The sequence below is a fragment of the Diceros bicornis genome, chromosome 5 (genome assembly GCF_020826845.1).
Source record: "Diceros bicornis minor isolate mBicDic1 chromosome 5, mDicBic1.mat.cur, whole genome shotgun sequence".
Lineage (NCBI taxonomy): Eukaryota > Metazoa > Chordata > Mammalia > Perissodactyla > Rhinocerotidae > Diceros > Diceros bicornis.
Window position 1 is genome coordinate 41,641,173 of NC_080744.1, and position 19,306 is coordinate 41,660,478.

Consider the following 19,306-nt stretch of genomic DNA (forward strand, 5'->3'; position numbering starts at 1 on the left):
TGATTGCAACCGTCTTTGGATAAGGCATCTTTCTCCTTTTTTTCTCCCTCCCCCCCTTTTTTTAAATTTCAGTGTCTTCAACTGAAGAGTGGGGGGACTCATATCACCTATTTTACCTATCTCACAGGGTTGTTGGAAGAATCAAAATGCATATAAAAGCACTTTGTAAATGGCATATTTTACTTAAATTTTAGGAGAGTGAAGGTATGAAATAAATACTACCTGGAGCTTTTTTTCTTCAGAACATTTCCAATTTTTATCCAATTTAAAAATTATTTTAGTAATCAATTAGGGTAATTGTTTAGGTTATATTCTATTGGTTTCCGTGATACACACTGGATAATCAGTAATTATTTGTTGATTTCCAATTAGTTTTTCAGGAATCTATTTTTGTGGACTATTACTAGTTCTGCAAGCTGTATTCCAGGGGCTCTCAATAAATGTCGCATTCAGAGCATTCTTGTACTAGGAAGATTTAGGGTGTAAATGAACATTGAGCTCTGACAGGATCTGTAGTATGTTAGGCTTTCAGAAGACAACCCACCTACTCCACACTTTGAAACAGAAACAGCCAGATTCACAAGGGTTCTCTGCTTACCTTTTTCCACTATCTTCCCCCCAACTCCTCTATCTCCGGTGCACAGAACTACTTCAACTGCTCAATGCACTCTCGTCTTAGGACTTTTCCATCTGTTGTTTCCTTTACTTAGACACTCTTCCTTTGTAACATCAACTCTTCCTTTATGTCTCACTTAGATGTCATCTCATGAAAGCCTTCCCAGATCCCCTCACTGGAGGAGCACCCCTCATGTGCTCTTACACTGCCTGTCAAGAACTCCTTCTTGCAGTAATTTTATCACATTGTATTTCAATTCTGTTTGTCTGTCTTCTTCAAAAGACTGAACTCTGGGAAGGCAGGATCCACGTCTGCCTTGTTCCCTGTTGTATCCCTTGCATCTAGTATGGTCCTAACATATTGTGGTTTTCCAATAAATATTTCTTAATTGAATAATGAGAGTGACAGGAGTTTTAGTAAACAGATAATGCTCTTCCAACCACTAGACTTGGCTTTCTGATATTCCACTAGGACTGGACGCTCCGGATTGATACATTTTCATCCTGTGAGGCTGACCATCCTTTGACCCACGCCTGTAGGTAGGAACCCATTTGTCTGATTGATCTGACTTCGCAGCAGAACTACCGCCGACATCGCTTGGAGTCGAAGGGCGTGGGTCTGTATGACAGATCCCCGAGCACTTGCTATGCCCTCTAGGCAATGAGCTGGAAAGAGGACCTTCAGGGGACACTAGGATCCCAGGAAAGACGAAAGACACATCTTATCCTGGCCTTGGGCAGCGATCTCCACACACTACCTCCTCCAGCGCGCCAAGCGGTTAGTCCCACCCCGTCCCACTCGGCTCCACCCACCTGGCGCGCCCGGATTACTAAACCCTAGCCGCCAGGGTGCGCGACGCGTTCCCAAGCCCCGCCTCCGGGGCGAGGGCTCGCTCCCCCTCCAAGCTCTGCCTAAGCAGTTCCGTTAGCAGCGGGAGGAAAAACCGTCCTTCGGATCCCCGCCTCTCCAGTCCCAACGCTTTACTCCCTACTCCCCCTGCGACCACTACACAGTCAGCTACGGAGGCCCCTAAAGTACAAATATCCCCCAGGCCCTGGCGTATCGTGATAGGTTTTGTGCTTGTTACCATCCAGTTCTAAGGCCCTGCGTTCAATTTTTGTCAGGAATTTGGGCTCGGGAGTTTCTTCCGGCGGCAGGAACTCCAACGCTCTTCACGGAAGTAAAAGTTGTGCTTTTTTTTTTTTTTTGGCCGCTGTGGCCGCCCGCATTCCTTCCCTCCCACCTCGCGGAATTGTGGCGGGAGGGGGAGGAGGAAGTCAAAGCGCCTGCGCGGAGAGGCCGCTTTCCATCCGGGTCCCTGTCCGTGCGGTGCAGCAGGTCGGTAGGCGGGAAATGGCGACTGGCTGAAGGAGCTGGTTCTGTTGCTGTTGCGGGCTAAGCGGGAGAGACACCACACATTGCGCAGTCGGGACCATCGCCGGAGCCTGAGGACACTTCTCTGTCGTCACAGTTAGGTAATCCCCCTGTCCAGACGCTGCCGCTTCTCCCAGCTTTAGTCCTCCTCCTCTTCCAGGGCCGTCTGCCGGGATCTCCTCCCCTTCTCAACCGGGTTCTCCAGCGGCTCCGGCGCCTTGGTAGGCATGCACTATCGGCGCCTTGTACGTCCGCTGTGTGGAGCTGCTCTTCTCTGGACTTTCCCCTGGGAACAGAAAGGGAGCTCACTTCCCGCCAGCTTTGGCTCTCAGGCTGCGGCCTGTGTTGTGATTTCTGGGGTTAGATTTCACTTTGCTACCCACCCCCACCCCGATCTCACCTTCCTAGTCCCCAAACCTGTGGTCTCTCCGGGTAATTGGGTTAGATCAGCTTTTCTAACCTTGCTCCACCTGATGTTTTCGATATTTCATTCTTTCTAGGAGGGTGCTTTTATAGGGGGGCGTTGCTCTATCTCAGTTTTTATAAACACCTTTTGAGGATCTGGAAGAAGAGATTTCACTAAGATCTGTTTATTTTCTGTACTGTTAAAATGTTGAGTTGACATTGTTACTTTTTCAAATCAAGAGTGGTAGTAAAGAACAGTCCATGTGGAAGGCCTCTGGTTTCTGTAGTAGGCAATTAAGGGTGGATCTTATCGTCCGTAGTATTCTCCGCTTTCTTTGGGTGTTAAATGCCTGTATGAATGTTTACTTTGGCATTCTTGACTAGAATTCTGTGGTAAATAATTGCATAAGTAAATCGTGTTTATTTACTTCTCACCCTAGTGGTGGCTGGATGTGTGAATGATGTTAAGCACTTTACAGTACCTTAGGGAAGCCTAAAGAGATACCGCTCGTAAACTGCCCTAAGATCCTGAAATGAAGTGTACTTAGTAAATGTTCCTCCAAGGCAGAGATTTATCTTTCTAATGCTAATAAAGCAATAGCAAGATTACTGCCCAACATGGGTGTACAAATTAGTGGCTTGAAATGATAGATTTATCTTCATAATTTTCAGATTGAAGATTTCTTTATATACCATCTCCCCATTCTTTGCCAAGCTTTAAATTGTCGTTAGTTGTCTAGCTGTTATCCTTATAAAAGCAAGGAAATAGCTAGTTAAAGCTAGTTTTATTCCTCCTTTTTTTTTTTCCCCACAATGAAGACCAGTTGTTCATAAAGAGAAGTAATAATGAGGCTGTTGGTGTTTTTCAGAATTTGTTTTGCGATCTTGTTGAACTTGGGGCCTTTGTAGTTTTTTTTTAACTAAATAAATGAAGTCTTAAAAATGTGGTTCGTATTACATATCATTTGGTGTTTGTAACTCAAAGGCTTTCACCTGTCTAGAGGTCCAGTTTAGAAGACTTCACTATTGTTAGCATGATATTAGGATTGAATTTCAGTAATAAACAGGAACACACAAACATCATTATAGTCGTCATTAGGTAGATTCCCCCCAAGGTCATAAAGAAAGTCAAGGCAAAATGTAGCTCTTACGTGAAGCAGTCTTTTAAGATTGAGTTGAACTTTGTACTTATCTTCTAGGACCGAAAGAATATGGAGTGCGAAGTGGAGGTGAGGGCATGTTGGATACTTGAGTCAATTTGTTTTAAAAATAGGGTCAAATATGTGACTTAAAAGGATGTAAAATAAATTATTGGTCTAGTGCAGGCTTTATCTGTATATTAATGACTTTTTTGGGTAGTTTGTGAAGCATTGATGTTTTTAATAAAATTTGATTTACAGGTAGCTGAGTGAGCGTTATACGTAGACTTTGTCTTCAAGAATTCTCCTGAATTGTTTTAATTCTACATTTATTCAGTACCTGTACTCTTTTAATTCTTCTCAGTAGGGGTTGAAAGGATGTAAAAGCTCTAAGTGGTATTGTCCTTAACCTTTGTGGATTTGTAGCTGTATAGAAATTCCAAATAAGATTGCATAGAAAAACCAAATAGGATTAGTATGTTTTATAATATTCCATTCTACATAGTGTCTCTTGGACATTTCATTTGCGCTAGTAATGTTATTCTTTTTCCACTGTTAAGAAATTAAGAATTTGGGAAGTTTTATCTTTCCCAAATTCATTTAGTTGATCCCATGTTTGAGATTTCTGGTCAAGAGGTTTTTTCACAAGATTATGTATAATAGAATCTATCCAGTTCTGGTTAAAAAGAAGTTTGGACCTGTTCAAAAAGGTTGTACTAGACTATAGACTCATAACTACAGAATTAATTGCAGATTGAATAAAAGGGTATTAAATTATGTCAGTCATGGGAGACTATGCTTTGGATTAATGTGATAAAGAATAAAGTGGTTTGTCAGAATTTGAAATAAACAATATCTAATTATGTTTGTGATTTACCAAGTTGTTGTGAAAGCATAAAGTAGAAAAAACACTTTAATCCATAAATACAGTAGTCCCCCCCTTATCCGATGTTTGGCTTTCCACGGTTTCAGTTACGTGCAGTCAACCTCAGTCTGAAAATAAGACTGTGGTTGCAATGCCTACTTCATTCACCTTACTTCATCTCATCAAGTAGGCATTGTATCATCTCACATCATCACATGAAGAAGGGTGAGTACAGTACAATAAGATACGTAGAGGGAAACCACATTCACATAACTTTTATTACAATATATTGTTATAATTGTTGTATTTTATTATTAGTCATTGTTGTTAATCTCTTCCTGTGCCTAATTTATAAGTTAAACTTTATAATAGGTATGTATGTATAAGAAAAAACAGTATATATGGGATTCAGTACTACCCATGGTTTCAGGCATCCACTGGGGGTCTTGGAACAGATTTCCCACAGATGAGGGGGGACTGCTGTATCAAAAGTGCTGAGAGGACTTCATAAATGGTGTGCTCTAAGTAATTCTTCTGGGTAGGTTAAAAAGTTAACTCACTAATTTAACTGGATTGGCTATGGGGGTCATTTGCTCTACTTTGAAGATGAGAAGATGTAACAGATATGGCCATGACTTATGATAAAACCATACAATTGCAATTTTAGTTTCCACTAACTTGACATTTGCCATGAGGCATATATCTAAGCCAGACATATATTCACTACTGGTTGTAAGACTAAATTAATTTTTAATTTAAAGTGTAGTAATTGTACTTGGATCTACATTACAAATAGGTTGACTAGGTGGTTGACTGTGTGGTATAATTTGGAAATTGCCAATGCCAAACTATCTCTCCTGTGTGTTATGAAATTCTTTCTAAAATGTTCTGTTTAAAATCACAAATTCTCTGGAAGAGAAACTTTAAACTAGTGTCTTTTATTGACAATATTAGCACAGATTAATTTATCAGATAAACTTGCTGATACCAGGTGAGGGTTCAGAGGCAGTGGAATGTAGAGGAAAGCTTTTATGCACTGACTATGATCAGGAAAGGTGTGGCGTATAGGAACATTGTCTAGGGGAGAAAGGCATGGTGGGGTAGAGTTGTAGTGAGAAGCTTGGGCCTCTTGGGGTCCTTTGGGAATCTTGTGAATCTGACAGTAATGAGGGGTGAGGCTAAGTGTGGTCCCAAGAAGAATCATAGGACCTTAAGGACAAAATATGGTTTATAGGTTTAGTCAGCCCTTTTGTTTGTTTACCTCATCTGCAGGTCCCCCAGTTAGTATGGTGATTTTTAGAAAAGAGTGAAGGGAAACACTAAAATGCCATTTAAAAAAAATAGTGTTATAAAATATTTGCATAAAAAGTCTTTTAACTTTAATATAAGGTCACAGTAGGCCAGTTGACTATATTAGTGAACCCATATTTTATGGTATTCATAGGCTCTCCTGTATTAAATTAGAGAGATTGTAGAAAAGGAAGTATGTTTAGATTAAAGGTGAATCATCAGCAGTGCTTTGACTTAAGGTTCTAGCAATCAGGTTTTCATAATAGCTATAATAATTTTAGGACAAGGAAATGTGTTTACTGCTTTGATTAAAGAAACAAAACTGTCCTATTAGAAGGCACTTGAATACTTAAGAAATAATTGGGATGAATATTTAGTAATAATGGCTTATGTAGGAAGTTTAGGAAGAATGTTTTCTTTCTTTGGACTGAATACTTCTATATTGAGAAATTGGGAACTAGAAAAGCAGAGACGTTGTTAAAAATAAGTAAGGAGGGGAAGAGTAAGACCCTGTTAGCAGCATAAACTGACATTTTAAGTTTTTCATGTTGACCAGTTAAAGTAATCTTTAAGTAGGAATTTAAAAGTACGCTTTATTAGAAGAGTATATTATTTGTTAAAGAAAAGTATCCAGAACACATAAGCATCTTTTTAGTTGAGAAAAACTATGATTATTTTAGTAATAATTGCTTTCTTCCTAGTATTCCACAAATATGTATGACTATCTTATTGAGTTGAAAATGATTAACCTCTCACTGACCTTACGAATACCAGCTTTAGTGTATTTTGTTAAATAAGATAATTATACAATCCTTTAATTTTCTGATGTGCTGATAAAAATTATTTGAAAAATAATCACAATCACATTTCAAGCAATCATGCATTTTTCTCTCATTGGGAATATACCATTTTATTTTTTTCTTTGGTAGTAGCAAACAAGAGGGCACTTCTGTTAGAGAATTATGATTATACTTCATCTTTGACTAGTAATTCAAATAAAAATTCATGACCTTGTTTTCAGTTTATCTCAAGCATAATGATTAGTTTTTTCTTGGTAGATCATGACAAGAATAGTGGCAAATTATTTCAGATACTTAATGCAAATTTATTTTGGGGGAGGACCTTGATTTTTGCTTCATAATTTTCAAGATTTTTAGTTAATAACTTTTTCTTCTTTGTCAACATCTCATTGATTCTTTTCTTACTATCAAATTAATCTGTTGTGAGGGTTTCAGATTTCTACTGGCCAGATTTACTGGAGAGTAAGTTTAATATAAAGTTAATTTTCTTTAAATAGAAGTTTTTATCAAAAGAGTATATAAATAAGTAGTTATATCTCTCCCCTTACCCAGCTTTGGTGAGAACTACTTAAATGAAAAGCACTCTTAGGAAAATTCTGCCAAAATCAGGTTCACTTTTTCTTCAAATTTTCATTGTTGGGCTGGCCCCATGGCTTAGCGGTTAAGTGCACGCGCTCTGCACTGGCGGCCTGGGTTCGGATCCTGGGCACGCACTGACGCACCGCTTCTCCGGCCCTGCTGAGGACGCGTCCCACATACAGCAACTAGAAGGATGTGCAACTATGACATACAACTATCTACTGGGGCTTTGGGGGGTGGGGGAAAGGAGGAGGATTGGCAATAGATGTTAGCTCAGAGCCAGTCTTCCTCAGCAAAAAGAGGAGGATTAGCATGGAAGTTAGCTCAGGGCTGATCTTCCTCACACAAAAAAAAAAAAATTCATTGTTAATGTATCCAATAAATACATTGTAACTTGTAGGTATAGAGATGACCCCAGTAAATTAAAAAAAAAGATGTATGTTGGAATATATATATTCCATAGAAATATGGATGAAAAGTGATAGAGTGACAAGTTTCCTGTGCACTTTTTGAGGAAAAAAAAAGCTTCTCATAAGTATTATTGTACTCACTTCTTATAATTTGTAACCAATATTTTTGCTAAAATAACACATTGTGTTATAAAGTTTTATTGGTATGAATTTCTTTCATATCATGTAATAGAATGGTTTTTTTTTTACAAGATGTTTAAAATTAAGTTTAAAGTTAAAATTAAAACAATCTCCAAATTATTCTATTAAAGATTAGGTTAAAGAAATAGAAGACATACAGTCTGATTCTGTTTATAACAAATATTGATTTTGCCCTAATGGTATTTCTGCTGAGAACATAGAAAGTTTTAAATTTGGGTGCTAATGGTAGTATTTTAAAACATATATCTGAATGACCATGCCTAAAGAACTGTTTTTGGTGATCAACAAACCGAATAATGCCATTTTAAAAAAATCAGTTCATATTTTCATAGAGCGTTTTAGTCATCAGTATCTAACAACCCACATTTTGTTTCTCTAGAGAAAATTAATTGATCATGATTTTAGAAAAAACATTCTTTTTTTTTAGTTGTTCATTGAAAACTAAGAAGGAAAAAACTCCATAATTTTATCAACCTAACTCAGCAGCTCTTTTATTTTTTGTTTACTTCCTATATTTTGACAAATGTTTTTGATTATAAGCTTATTATAGTTAGTAGTTTCTGAAGAATCCTATATTATTAGCTAATAAAAAAGAGAAAAATCATACATCAAAGATAATGACCCAAAAAGATCACCTATCTTTATCACACACTTTGTTGGCAAAGGTTCAGTGAAAAGAATCTCTCTGTCTTGGAGTTGATGCTTTATATAATAACTTCTCTACTTATTCCTCTTCCCTAGTTGACTTTTGACTTTTATTAGGTGATAAGTGGGAGAGACAGAGAAATCTCTTCCTTCTCTGAAGTCATTTAAAGAGGGCTTAGGGAAGTAATGGAGAGTAAAAGTGGGCAGTTGCAATACTTGAGGCTGTTGATTTCAGGTTAGTCAGGCTAGAAATATAGGCAGTGAAAACATGCTGACACTTTTGAGTATGTCATTTGGTGTCAACTAAGGCAGTGATTTTTAGCTTTTTCTTTCACAAATATAAATTTTAATATAAGTTTAGTAATGATACCATTTGTAATAGAGTATAAATTAACAAACTCGTAGAAATTTAGAGCTACAGGAGACCAAAGGGGTCATCTAGTCCAGTAACATCTTTGTTTTATTAATGATGAACCATTCTGAAGACTTTTTAGCATGTAGTAAATGTTTGTCTTAATTAGGGTGCTGTGGGATGAGTTGTATGTGATAGAAGGATGAACACATCGCAGATTAATTAATGACTCATCTCCCATTTTGGCAGCTCTTTTTTTAGGTAAAATTTACATGTAGTGAAATGCACAGATCTGATGTCCAATAACTTTTTTTGCTGTTGAGGAAATGACGTGCTGGAATGATTGCATGTCTTAATCAGTGTCTCATCAGTGTCACAGCTAAGTAATGATAGATTCAGCACTGGTACCTGCTAGTCCAGAGGTTATTCCTCTAGTAACTCCCTCAGAAACCTACTCCAGAACCTTTCATGCATATATTCTTTATATAGCCAACTTATAGTTTATATATACCTAAATTTTAGGGAAAACCTAGACTTTGTTGCCTTTAAAGTTTGATTGGTGATCTTTTTACAATTTTCTTTATAGTTATTACCCACTTTTGTTTCCCCTTTCTCTCCTTCGTTCAGCAAACATTTGTTTGAAAGAATGCACATTAGGTTAGTCCCAGATAATTTGTTAAGAATCCTTCATATACAGTGTGCTATTTTGTTGTTTTGATAGAAATTTGTGTGCTGAAGACCTCAATAGCAAATTATCAACTGTGTTTATGCTTGTGTCATTATTATAATCTTGTTAACACAAGACAATTTGCAACCATAATTATTTGCTTCAAATATTGCTTGATATCAGGGATTTTGTGAAGAGGAAGGAAACCTTATGAGGAAGGAACATTTTTAGTTTTATTTATAGGCCCCCTTTTGTGAGCAAGAAATGATGACTGCAGTGAGGATTGTTTGTGTTTCAGTGAATAGTTTTTTCCCCATTCTCTGGTCTCTGAGGAAAATGAGAAAAATTATGGTTCAATTCAACAAAGGTTGAATTATCTTGTGTGCCAGGTTACTGGAGTTAGAGATAAGATCTCTGCCTTCAAGATTCTTATAGTCTAGTACAATTTAAAGATATATAAACAGATTATTTCAGTATGATTTATTAAGACCTAAGATAGAGATAATCACAGGTTTACACAGGCTAGGGGGTGTGGAGGTAGTTACTTAACTTTTTGGGGTGCATGATGCTTGGGCTGAGCTCTAAATGATGAGGATAAGAATTAGTTGAAAGGAAAGAAGGAGGTAAACAGAAAGGCAGAAGCATGATATACAGCACAGTGTGGGCAGGAAACATATTACTGGAGTGCAAAGAGTGAGGCAGCAAATAGCAATGAAAAAAGACTTGGAGAGGTAGATCTTGTAGAGTTTTATATATAATGCCAGAGTTAGTCTTTATTTTGAAGGGAGTTGGTGGAAAGAACAGGCAGATTTGTGGAGTGAGGAGGATGGATTTAAAGGGGACAAGATGTGAGATATACTTTAGTTAAAATCATCAGGATTTGGTGATTCACTGTAGGGGGACAAGGGAGAGGAAGAATGACCAGGATGTTTAGGATGGTTTCTGGCTTGGTTGATTAGGTAGACGGTGGTAGCATTACTTGTGATCAAGAATATAGTAGGAAAAATACAGTAGGAAGAGCAGGTTTGGGTATGGGGGTGGGATGGGAAAAGTTAATACAGTTTTGGGTAAGTTGAATTTGAGGTACTAAGTGAAAGTGTCAAGAAGGCTTTGGATATCAGTCTGAAATTTAGAGGTGATAGCGAAACTAGCAGAATTAATGTTGCAATTTATATTGAGCATTTGGAAGAGGCTCGCTCCCTCCCCCCCATTCTTTTAGCTGGGCTGCAGGTAAAGAGAAAGCAGACATAATTGCCCAGTTTTATATTGCTGAGCAATCAGCTATTTCTATTCCTGAAATGAGATCTTGTTCAAATGTTGAAAAAGTGGAACTGTTTTATATTGTATACTTTCCCCCCAATGTCATCAGTTCTTAGGCTTCAGATATTGTTCCTCCATTACTATGTTTGTTTTGTGATATAATCTACTTAAACTATATCATTTTCATTCGTTAGTAGATTTATTTCCCTAGTGTACTCATTTCCCAATCTTTACTTGTTTTATTCTGTTATTACTGATAATAGAAAAGAACTTCTCTAGTAATGGAGCTGTAAAGAACCTAGAGGATGTGTTAAATTCTAACATAAATAGTAGGATCATCAAGATGAGGCTGTATATATATGTTTAAAACTTTCCTTTATGTTTTAAGATTAGGTAATAAAATTAGGTTACTGCAGATGTTATTCTAGGCAGTTTTTTGACTAGTACTTGGCCCAATTAATATGTATTGTCTTTGGTTTTAGTATCAGGGTAATGTTGGCCTCATAAAATGAGTTGGGAAGGGTTCCCTTCTATTTTCTGGAAGAGTTTGTATAGATTTGGTATATATATATTTTTTGGATGTTTGGTAGGATTCTCCAGTGAAGTCACCTGGGCCTGGAGTTTGCTATGTTGGAGGCTTTTCCTACAATTTCAATTTTTAAAAATAGATATAGCGCTGATCGGTTTATCTATTCTTGTCTGAGCTTTGGTGGTTCATATTTTTTGAGGAATTTGACTGTTTCATCTAAGTTGTTAAATGTATGGGCATAAAGTTGTTTGTAATATTCCATTATTTTTCTTTTACTGTCCATAGGCTGTGTAATGATTTTCACTTTTCCATTCCCAGTATTGATAATTTGTGTCTTCTCCTTTTTTTTTTTCAGTCTTGCTAGAGGTTTATCAGTTTACTTTTCTTTTTTTAAAAATATCGATTTTCCGGCCAGCCCCGTAGCGTAGCGGTTAAGTGCGCACACTCCGCTACTGGCGGTCCGGGTTTGGATTCCGGGTGCGCACTGACGCACCGCCTCTCCGGCCATGCTGAGGCCGTGTCCCACATACAGCAACTAGAAGGATGTGCAGCTATGACATACAACTATCTACTGGGGCTTTGGGGGAAAAAAATAAATAAATAAAATTATAAAAAAAAAAATCAACTTTTGGTTTCTTTGAATTTTCTGTTTTTAACCTCATTGATTTTTGGTTCTCTTGAATGCTTAGTCTCTTGACAGTGGGTTGTATTTTCTTCCTTTTTTTGTGTGTATTGCAGTTTTATTTAATCCTAGATATCAGGAACAGGACAGTAAAGACGGAGTTTAGTATTCATACCAGGAAAATTGCATACCTTGACTCTTTTGGGGGATGGTTGAGGTAAGCTGAGTTTCCATTTTTTTGTTGCAGAGGGTACCTTAAGTGCACCCTTGGCTTCAAATTTCTCTCGTGTTACTTTGTGCTTAGGCTAGAAGTTGAGGTATGGGGGTATGGGAACGTGTTCCTCAGTTTTCCTGATTGACTCTCAGTTTTTGGCTTTCCTTGTGCACTTGTGCCTCTGTGTAGAATCTGGATGCTTCTGACCTTCTCCCAGCGGTGGATGACTGTTGTGTTAATCGGTGCTTCTTAGCCTGGTGGTGGAGTCAGGAATGTTTCTGTTGTTGTGGTCCAGTCTCAACCTTGGATAGGCCCTGTGTGTCTGTGCATTAGGAGTGGGTTTCTCTCAGTGATCTTGCTCCTCTATGCCAAAATAGGCCTTGTATCTTTTTAGGTCTTGTTTGGAAAAGAGTTTCCTGACCCTGCCTCAGTGATGGGAGATGTCTAATGGCATTGGTATAAGATCCTGGGCCCAAGACTTTTTCCTGCCTCTCGCCTAGTGGTGAGGGATTTTTCTTTCACTCTACTCCCATTGTTAATTATGTCTTCACTTGTGCCGCTGGGGTGACTGGACTTGCTATCCCTCCCCCAGCCTTAAAGTCTTTGTTCCTTTAGGGAGAAGGATCTGATTGAGGCTTTGATATTTCCCCTAGTAGAGGCTGTTCCCCTTTTCCAGCCCTGCACCACAGACGAAGACTCTCTCCAGTCGCCTGTTCCCATGTTGTGAGCACCTGGTGGAGATTTGTGGCAAAGATCCTGCAAATAGATTTGAAATCCCTTTTTGTCTACGGCTCCCAGGAGTATTACACGCTTAAGCTAGCCCATACTTTGCCTTAAGGAGTTTATTAACAATTTTAGTTGAATTCTTTTTACCTTCTTTTATGGCACCAACATCTCTTCTCTTGCTCTGCCACAGGTGAGCCAGTGCTTACATCTTGTCTCTCCTAGGAAGGGCTTGTCTTTTCTTGGATCTTTATTTGGTTGCCCTGAGGCCTCAGCTCTCTGATGGGTTCAAGAAAAGTTTAATTTTTTAGTTTATGCAGTTTTTTTCTTGTTGTTAGGCTGGTAGTGGCGTTGTTTCCAGCTTTCTATTACATAGGCAGAACCCAATTAATGTATAAAAATGGATTTTTAGGCAAAATTCCAGTTAGGGGAGCTCTCTTCTCTTTTTTGGAGCTACAGTTTGTAACTCGGTGACTTCTTTGGCCTCAGGTTGCTTGGGATAAACTCTCTTGCCTTCTTGATTTAGACCAAAGGAAAGGGTTCAGATTGGTTAGGTTGATTGTAAAGAAGGAGAATAATTCCCCAACTGGCCCAGGATTGCTTTTTCCTCTTCCCTAAACACTGTAGTTCCCCCAAAACTATCTTTTGGTCAATACCTCTACTATTTTTGTCATCTTTTCCCAGAATCCCTCTTTCTCCCAACCCTGCTTATCCTTCCATTCTATTTCCTGTTATGAAATGCCCAGAAAAACAAAGTATATACTGAATTTTTAAATCTAGAATTTAGATGAAATAGTTATGTAATTTTTATACCTGATACTCCACCATTTTTTTTGTCTACAGGTTGTTTTGTTATGTCTTATAAGAAGTAAATATTTAAAAGGCAGAATAGGAGGGCAAATTTTACTTAGTCCCCTTTCCTATGCTTTACTTCTGTCTCCATTCTGTTCTTCCCCTTTTTGCTGTAGTTTGTTAAAAAAGGAAAAAAAAAAAAGAGGTTTTATTTTCCCATTCCAGAGTCCTTGTCTCTCACCCTATTGAAAACCTTGATCTTATGCTATCGTTAGTGGCTTGGAAAAAGGGATTAGATGGAGATCTATAGTTTTTTTTTTTTCTTTACTTGTGGTAAAATATATATAACATAAAGTTTACTGTTTTAACCATTTTAAAATGTACAGTTCAGTGATATTAAGTATATTCATTTTGTGCAGCTAATGGCTGCACGATTACCACTGCAATTACCACTATCCACTTCCAGAACTTTTTCATCTTCCCAAACTGAAACTCCATGTCTGTTAAACAATAGCCCTCTTTCTCCTCCTTCCCCCAGGCCCTGGCAACCACCATTCTTTCTGTCTTTATGAATTTAACTACTCTAGGTACCTCATGTAAGTGAAATCATACAATGTTTGTCTTTTTGTGGCTGATTTATTTTACTTAGCATAATGTCCTCCAAGTTCGTCGGTGTTGTAGCATATTGCAGAATTTCCTTCCTTTTTAAGGCTGAATAATATTCCACTGTATGTATATATCACCTTTTGTTTATCCATTCATCCATGGATAGATACTGTTGCTTCCACTTTTTCGCTATTGTGAATAAAGCTGCTGTGAGTATGGGTGTTACAAATATCTGTTTGAGTCCTTTCTTGCAATTCTTTGGAGCATATACCTAGAAGTAGAATTGCTAGATCATATGGTAATTCTATTTAACTTTTTGAGGAACTGCTATAGAATTTTCCACAGTGGCTGCACCATTTTGCAGGAACATCAGCAGTGCACAAGGATTCCAATTTCTCCACATCCTCGCTGACACTTCTTATTTTTTGTTTTTTGATAATTGCCATTTTACTGGGTATGAAGTGGTGTCTCATTGTGGTTTTGATTTGTTTCCCTAATGATTAGTGATGTTGAGCATTTTTTCATGTGCTTATTGACCATTTTTATATCTTCTTGGGAGAAATGTCTGTTCAAGTCTTTTGCCCGTTTTCAAATCGGGTTGTTTGATTTTTTTTTTGTTGAGTTGTAGTTTTTTAAAATATATTGTGGATATTAACCTCTCATGAGATATATGATTTGCACATATTTCTCCCATTCCATTGGCTGCCTTTTCACTCTGTTGATAGTGTCCTTTGATGTACAAAAGTTTTTAGTTTTGATGTGGTTCAATTTATCTTTTTTTTCTTTTTGTTGCCTGTGCTTTTGGTGTCATATCCCAGAAATCATTGCCAAATACAATGTCATGAGCTTTTCCCTTATGTTTTCTTCCAAGAGTTTATAGTTTTAGCTCTTAAGGCCTTTGATCCATTTTGAGTTAATTTTTTATACGGTGTAAGGTTGCTGTCCAACTTCGTCCTTTTTTTTTGTTGTTGTTGTGAGGAAGATCAGCCCTGAGCTAACATCTGCCAATCCTCCTCTTTTTGCTGAGGAAGACTGGCCCTGGGTTAACATCCATGCTCATCTTCCTCCACTTTATATCGGACGCCGCCACAGCATGGCCTGACAAGCAGTGCGTCGGTGTGTGCCTGGGATCCGAACCGGTGAACCCTGGGCTGCTGTAGTGGAGCACGCGCACTTAACTGCTTGCGCCACCAGGCCGACCCCAGACTTCATAGACTTCATCGTTTTGCATTTGGATATCCAGTTTTCCCGGCACTAGAGATCTAATAGTTTTAATATGGGTACAGATAGGCCTGGTGTTGAGATATGGAATATAGCTTTTCACACTGTTTGCATAATGGTTTAGATTCTAGATTTTCTGTTCGGTTATATTATTGGTAAAAATATCCCATAGGAGCTGGGCGTGGGAACTCTAACTCCCATTTGTAACATTGTTTCTATGAGAAGTTTGATTTTGAGTTCCCAACTGCCAATTTGTAAACACAGCTGTTTGTAGCTTGACCCTATTTTAAGGCTTTGCATAGCCAGGGGTTCGGCAGGAAAATCAACCATTGTGAATAACTATTTAGAAAAAGAGCAGAAGTGAAAAACAAACTTGAGAGGGTGATGAGAAATTGGAATTTTTGGTAACTTTTTAATTAGTTAAAATTTTTTCTTGGTGATAAATATACTATTTTTACATTGCTGGTTATTTTTCTTAAAATTATCCAGGAATTGTTACTTCAAACATTTCTGTCCTTTTCTCTGCCTCATTTTCTTCAGTCATAAAATGGAAATAATGGACACTACTTTATGTTATTGAAAAGATTAAGTGAAATAATGTATTAGCTCTTAGGACTGTGCCTTGCACATAGCCGTTAATAAAGGACAGCTGTTGGTTATGTATCACTTGAACCTTTTCTGTGTTCCGATAAATGTAGTTAAAATAGGTACTATATTTTTTAAAAGAATAGGTTGAGGGTTGGTTTTCTGAAGTCGACAGATAGGAAACTTATTAGAAAATCATCACAGTATTTTTTTACACAGTGCTTTGGTAGTATACTTGGTTGTATTATGTTTCAATATTCAAGTAAGCATGGACGTTTGAGCCTTTATTTTAGAATTTTAGTAATTTGTAGGAAATGCCAAGAGATAAATGTTTATTGAGATCCTTGGAAATATAGTTTTTAAAGTATTAAATATAGTGCCATTATTTTTGGGAGTTGTGGGAGAAATAATGCAAATATCTAGACTCCTCTAAATTAAGCCATAATTAGCAAACTAAAAAAGTTGTATAATTGGGCCAGCCCCGTGGCTTAGCGGTTAAGTGCTCGTGCTTTGCTACTGGAGGCCCAGGTTCAGATCGTGGGCGCGCACCGATGCACTGCTTCTCCGGCCATGCTGAGGCCGCATCCCACATACAGCAACTAGAAGGATGTGCAACTATGACATACAACTAGCTACTGGGGCTTTGGAGAAAAAAAGGAGGAGGATTGGCAATAGATGTTAGCTGAGAGCTGGTCTTCCTCAGCAAAAAGAGGAGGATTAGCATGGATGTTAGCTCAGGGCTGATCTTCCGCACACACACAAAAAAAGTTATATAATCTATCAGTTTTTTAAGTATTAAAGTGAAAAAAATTTTTAATCTTTGAGTTTAAAACGAGGAAAATTATTCTTAACTAAGTTGGTAGAGTTAAATTATTCTTAGAAACGCTTCTTAAAGGGAATGGACAGTACATATTTGCAGGGTTTTTTAATTTTTAAGTATTTGCATTATGAAGTAGTGAGCGTCATGTCTTCTTTAAGCATTCAGGCAGATTCTAGATTACCTTTAGACAGGAATGCTACCTGAGAGATTTCTGCTTTGGTTGGTGAGGTTGAACTAAAGTCTTTTTCAACTTTAGTGTTTTGGATTCTTAGAAAAAATTAGAATAGGGCATACGTAGTCATTTAACAAAATGGGCACTAGAGGTAGCATATAATTATAATTAAAACATTTAGTTTTACTAATAATTTTTACTTTCAATTAGCAAACATTTTAAAAATTAAAAATAAATTCTGATGTGCAAGATTCAGTGGTACAGGCACTCTTTGTATCCTGCTGGTTGAGTCCATCTTTCTAAAAAGGCACTTTGTTAGTATTTCTAGAGGTACTCACAAATGTTAACAACCTAATAAATTCACTTCTAAGAAACTATCTTAAGAATCAGAAATGTGGACTGAAATTTATGTAAAGTTATTATGTTTGAGGTGATGATAGTGAATAATTATGATAAATAGCAATGCCAGTACTATCACCATATATATGATTACTGAAGTGGTATATACACTTTTTTTTTGCTGTGCTCTCCCCATTCTTCCTTCACTTTTTTTTTTTTTTTGTGAGGAGATCAGCCCTGAGCTAACATCCGCCAATCCTCCTCTTTTTTTTGCTGAGGAAGACGGCCCTGGGCTAACATCCATGCCCATCTTCCTCCACTTTATATGGGACGCCGCCATAGCATGGCTTACCAAGCAGTACTTCGGTGCGCGCCCGGGATCCGAACCAGCGAACCCCGGGCCGCCGCAGCGGAGCGCGCGCACTTAACCACTTGCGCCACCCGGCCGGCCCCTCTTCCTTCACTTTTATTTATTTATTTGCTTGCTTGCTTGTTTGCTGAGGAAGACTTGCCCTGAGCTAACATCTGTACCAGTCATCCTCTATTTTGTATGTGGGTTGCCACCCCAGCGTGGCCACGAGTGGTGTTGGTCCATGCCAGGGAACCGAACCCAGGCCGCCTGAGCCGATCTCACTGAACTTAACCACTACACCACTGGGGCTGGCCCCTCTTCCCTCACTTTTAGATAGGTGAGTCTATGTTTATATTGTCAGAGAATATACCTATTACCTACTATACTCTCTGCCTTTTTTTGTTTTTAATTTTTATTTTATTTTTTAAATTTTTTTGTGAGGAAGACCAGTCCTGAGCTAACATCCATTGCCAACCCTCCTCTTTTTGCTGAGGAAGATTGGCCCTGGGCTAACATCCGTGCCCATCTTCCTCCACTTTATATGGGATGCTGCCACAGCATAGCCTGACAAGCGGTGCGTGGTGTGCGCCCGGGATCCGAACCTGCGAACCCTGGGCTGTTGAAGCGGAGCGTGCTCACTTAACCGCTATGCCACCCGGCTGGCCCCTCTACCTTTTTTTTTTTTTTTGTGAGGAAGATCAGCCCTGAGCTAACATCCATGCTAATCCTCCTCTTTTGGCTGAGGAAGACCGGCTCTGAGCTAACATCTATTGCCAATCCTCCTCCTTCCCCCCCCTCCCCAGAGCCCTAGTAGATAGTTGTATGTCATAGTTGTACATCCTTCTAGTTGCTGTATGTGGGATGCGGCCTCAGCATGGCTGGAGAAGCGGTGCGTCAGTGCGCGCCTAGGATCCGAACCCGGGCCACCAGCAGCGGAGCGCGCGCACTTAACTGCTAAGCCACGGGGCCGGCCCCTCTGTTACTTTTTAATGTGAAATTTGTTTTCGTGAACTTCTAGAAGATGTGTTTCAAGATAGTTTTTAACTTAAATGGAGCTTTCTGTTGTTTTCTTACCATGTTTGAAAATACGGAGGATTGCTCTCAGAGATTGCTTAGTTTATGTTTCTCTTCCCCACTCTTTCTAGACAGTCTCTTTGCTTTTCTCATTTGATCCTGTCCTACTCTATTTTTTTTTTAATTTTATTTATTTATTTTTTCTCCCCAAAGCCCCAGTAGATAGTTGTATGTCATAGTTGCACATCCTTCTAGTTGCTATATATGGGACAAGGCCTCAGCATGGCCAGAGAAGCGGTGCGTCGGTGCGCGCCTGGGATCCAAACCCCGGGCCGCCAGCAGCGGAGCGCGCACTTAACCCCTAAGCCATGGGGCCGGCCCTGTCCTACTCTATTTTGACTTTATTCAGTAGTTTCTTCACAGTAGCTACTAACCCTGTTAGTAGCTCTGGTGGTCAGGGTTTTTGTTGTTGTTATTTTTTAATGGAAAATATCAAACATATGCACAAATTAAAGAGAATGATATTATGAGTCCCCATATAACCGTCATTCAGTTTCAACAGTTACTAACATTTTGTCTTTCTGGTCACGTCTGTACCCCACAGACTCCTAATTTCCTCCTACCTGGTGGATGGTTAATATTCATAAGAACTTTTTACAGGTGTTTAGTTAGGTAAAATTTACATACTTTGAAATACATAGATCCTAGCTGTAA

At 38.5% G+C, this 19,306-nt stretch overlaps 1 protein-coding gene across 3 annotated transcripts in view; it reads left to right on the plus strand.

Annotated features, from left to right (window-relative positions):
- The first annotated feature begins 1,619 nt into the window (after positions 1-1,619).
- The window catches only part of CTDSPL2 (CTD small phosphatase like 2), an 82,748-nt gene continuing 65,061 nt past the window's right edge, over positions 1,620-19,306 (plus strand). The window contains exon 1 of one of the 3 annotated variants that reach the window (XM_058541470.1): positions 1,620-2,091. The gene's annotated coding sequence lies outside the window, so the exon portion shown is untranslated. The remainder of the gene's footprint in view (positions 2,092-19,306) is intronic. The other 2 variants (XM_058541469.1, XM_058541468.1) reach the window with 2 other exon arrangements.